The following is a 3,942-nucleotide window of genomic DNA, read 5'->3' as shown; positions in this document are numbered from 1 at the left end:
TGGACGAGATCAAATGTCAAGTAGTGATTGGCATTGAAAATTCCAGAGAAATTTAAGACGTATTTATTTATATTATTTTATACAAACTAAGAAAAAAATTTATCTAGGAAACGAAATTTATAAATATTTATGCCTGGAAATTTTCGAAAATAGTTAAAATATCCAAGTAGTAAAAGACCTGAAAAAAAAGAACTGGCATTGGAAGTCAAGAATAGATACACGTTTCCCAGTGTCTCTTGTTGAAGGTATTGCATTTGAGACGAATGGGCAAGTATGCGTCAAACAGTTCCAAAAAAATTTAAATATTGGCAAGACACAAATGCCGATGCAATATATGTCGTTGTTTAAAGTACAAAACCGCGTATCTACAAAATGCCAAAATGCGTATGTGAGGTTGTAAACATTATTTTGTCGGGAGTAAAAACCAAGGCACGAAACCGATTCAAAATAACGTTCCGGTTTCGGTTTTGGTTTCGTTCATCAAAATTTGTTTGGTTTCGGTTTTGGTTTCGTTCTTCAAAATTTATTTCGGTGTAGGTTTCTGTTTCGTTCCGGTTTCGGTTTTGGAATAAAAAAATTAAAACAAGTTTGTCAAAAAAAAAAGCAAATTATTTATTAAATAAATATGTACCTTCCAAGGTTTATTTTTGCCGAAATTAAACATTGTGATCAATTTTAATTTACAATTGAATCAATTATACCACCATATTCCACAACATCGACTTAGAGCTAAATGCAGAAATTTATTTATTATATTATTTATTATATAATGAGGGTTGTTGCTGATAGCTATTTGATATACTTACATACATATAATTAAAATCGCAATCAGACTTATCATGAGTTTCATTTTCCCCGAACTGAAACTTTACAACTATACATGTGAAAATGAAAATCAAAATGTTTTTTTCCAAATAACCGATACCAGATCGGAGATTTAATTTGTTAGCTTTTTAACAAGAATTTCAGCAAAATATTGCTGATTTTGGTAAAATAAATCATTTATTTCAAACAAATTTTTATTCATTATTTTTATAAATTTCAGGAAACCGATTGAAACCTGTGCTTGAAACGGGTTCGGTTTCGGTTTCGGTTTTGAAAAACGAAACGGTTTTAAACGGTTACGGTTATGGTTTCGGTTTCATTCCTTGGTAAAAACGCTCATATTTCAAAATGGTTCTCTTTTTTACAAAGCAATCGCATTTCTGGCTAGTATATTTCAGGACGAATGGATAAGTCTTGAGCCAAAGGCTTGTGTGAGCTAATCCAATTTTTTTGCAAAAAATGTCAGTTAAGCGGTTTTGCAGAACGATTCATTTTGCAGAACAATTATTTTCAACAATAAACCGTTGCAATTTCAGGTGCAATCCCACTTCGATTGGACTCCTATTTGAGTTGGAACGGTGAATGCTAAATGTACTTAAGCCGATGAGGTAGGTGTATTGGCTTAAGTACTTTATGTTTTTTGAAAAAGTAATCGAGTTAAAATGGGGAAATTTTTTGTAATATTTTATCTCGAAGCGGACATTTAGCTCGTTTCTTAGTTCAAAAAATTAATTAAAGGTAAGTTCCTCAAGCATTTTTTGTGTCACAGTAAAAGTAAACACCAAGCAGTAGAAAATCCTTGAAAACAAAATTATTGCTGTTTAAAACGATGACTTTCTTCTTTCCATTTAAATATTTATTTTTTAGAGGCAATTGACAATTAGTGCATTGCCATGCAATCTTAATATATTTGACCTCTAGCAGGCTTTGTAAAAAGTGTGAGTAATATTGATGTAAATAGAAATATTTATTTGCGCCGCACATCATTAATTTTATTATTATTTCTTGGTATTTCTACTTAAAAAAACCGGTAGTATTTGCAATTTATGCAAACACCATAAACTTGGTTACATATTTTATGTTCATTTTATTCACTGTGTTCACTTACTCAATACAATGCACTTGTTGCTATTGTTGTTATGAATATTTATATTATAAAGTGGTTCGTTATGTCTATAAAAAGCTACGCTTGAACCGCGCTTTGTACGCTTGACTGCAAATATTATTTCGAATTATTTGTGTTCGCTCTGTTCAACGCTTGAAAGTAAACTAAACGCGAGATTTTAGCGGACAGCGGAGTATTGGACTCGCTCAGGTCAGTTTGGCTGTGGGTGTTTTGTTTATTTCTTATATGTATATACATACATATGTACATATACATATATATGTAGTAAATATACATAAATATGTACATATGTATGAGTAGATTCTGTTTTTTATTATTTTTAGGCACTTGTTGCTTTTTCGATTATAAAGTTTATACATACATACTATGTTCTACATAAGTAGGTACATATAGCTATACTTTTAGCATACTAAAGTACGTATGGATATATGTAGTATGTAGGCAAATAAGCGTGCATAGTACAGGGTGGGCCAAATAAGACATACCTACCAACCGCAGCAGGTCCACAATTTGCCTAGCAGTGTGCGAAGTCGCTCCATCTAGTTGGAACCACAAATTAGGATGCTGCTCTGCCGTTGGCCGCAAAAAGTTGTCAATCATTTTTCTGGAAGAAGCTCCAGAAACCGTTTCTGTCGTTTCATCTTCTTTCTCGAAGAAATATGGGCCGATAACTTTTTCGCACAAAACAGTGCATCTGGATGGGTGTAACTGGTGCTGGTGTGTTGCCTTTAGATTCTTAGAGCCCCACAATCTACAGTTTTGCTTGGAAATGCGCATAGATTGGTGCACGCACATGCATATGTATATGTATGTACATACATACGAGCACGAATTAATTTAATTTAAAGAAATGGCGCGTCGTCCATTTCCGCTGTAGCGTTCGAAGAGCATATTTTTAGGCACAATATATAACTACTTGCGGCGAGGCGACATCTACCTCTAGAGCTTTGAAATGATACCTACCGGCGATATCTAGACTTTTTTATAGGATCTTTGCAAAGCAAAGTTTTTATAGCTATAAATGGTGTCTGGACATACAGCATTGTAAGTTGATAAAAGCGTTGTTAAAAATCTATTTGTGTGGCTAATTGTGTAAATCGAATAGCGTATTGTAGTCGTCGTTGGTGGTCTTGCTGTAAATATCCATTATGATTTAAAAAAAGAGATCATCTATAACATGCAGAAAGAAAATAACAATAATATTAAAAGAAATTATACGTGTTTAGATCACATTGGTAGGTTTTATTTGGTACACCCTGTATATGTAGTCAAATAGGTAATGATTTAATTAACATACGTACATATTTATATTTATTGGAATGTATGCTTAACTATCAATTTTGCTGAGAGCACCGGTTGGTACAACTGTCACAGCAGAAGTAAAACAAAATTTATTCGCGTTTTTTTTACTAGGGGTGCAGGTGGATACTTTTAAATTTATGTACATACATACATTTATCGATGGTCCTATGCGATAACGACACAATTCAAAATTCAGAAAAAAAGCCTTACTACTGTTAAATGGCTCATCACTCTTAATCTTTTTCTAATCCATGTGTAATCTTTAGGACTTACTTTAGCAATCCTTACTACTTATTTTAGTAAGGGTTGGACACGAATTAGATAAAGATTAGTGAAAAGAGCCACTTAACAGTGGTAAGAGCTTTTATTATTTGAAATTCGAATTGTGTCGCTATTGCAGAGGACCATCGATATGTACATACAAGGTGTCATAAATGGTCATCTATATATCGTCGTTTTTTTTTTGTAAAACCGCCCATCGACCAATTGCAAAATCGCATATCTTACGGCACTAAGAATTTCAGGAGAGCGAAAAAACAGTTTTTCTTTGAAGGCATTGCCTTGATAGGCGGTATTTTCTCTAGCTATTATTATCGATGCCTGGAGTTCAGGGCTACCAAATCTCATTTTTGCCACAACGGCGATTTAGGTGGTTTTGCAAAAACATCGACCATATGTATGAAAAAAAA

At 33.2% G+C, this 3,942-nt stretch overlaps 1 pseudogene; it reads right to left on the bottom strand.

Annotated features, from left to right (window-relative positions):
- The window catches only part of LOC118753694, a 16,970-nt pseudogene extending 14,840 nt beyond the window's left edge, over positions 1-2,130 (bottom strand).
- Between the last annotated feature and the right edge of the window lie 1,812 nt (positions 2,131-3,942).

Source organism: Rhagoletis pomonella, unplaced genomic scaffold, assembly GCF_013731165.1.
Source record: "Rhagoletis pomonella isolate Grant_MI unplaced genomic scaffold, Rhpom_1.0 Rhpom_scaffold_02758, whole genome shotgun sequence".
Classification (NCBI taxonomy): domain Eukaryota; kingdom Metazoa; phylum Arthropoda; class Insecta; order Diptera; family Tephritidae; genus Rhagoletis; species Rhagoletis pomonella.
The sequence above is the reverse complement of the archived record's forward strand: the minus strand, read 5'-3'. Positions and strand labels throughout refer to the sequence as shown.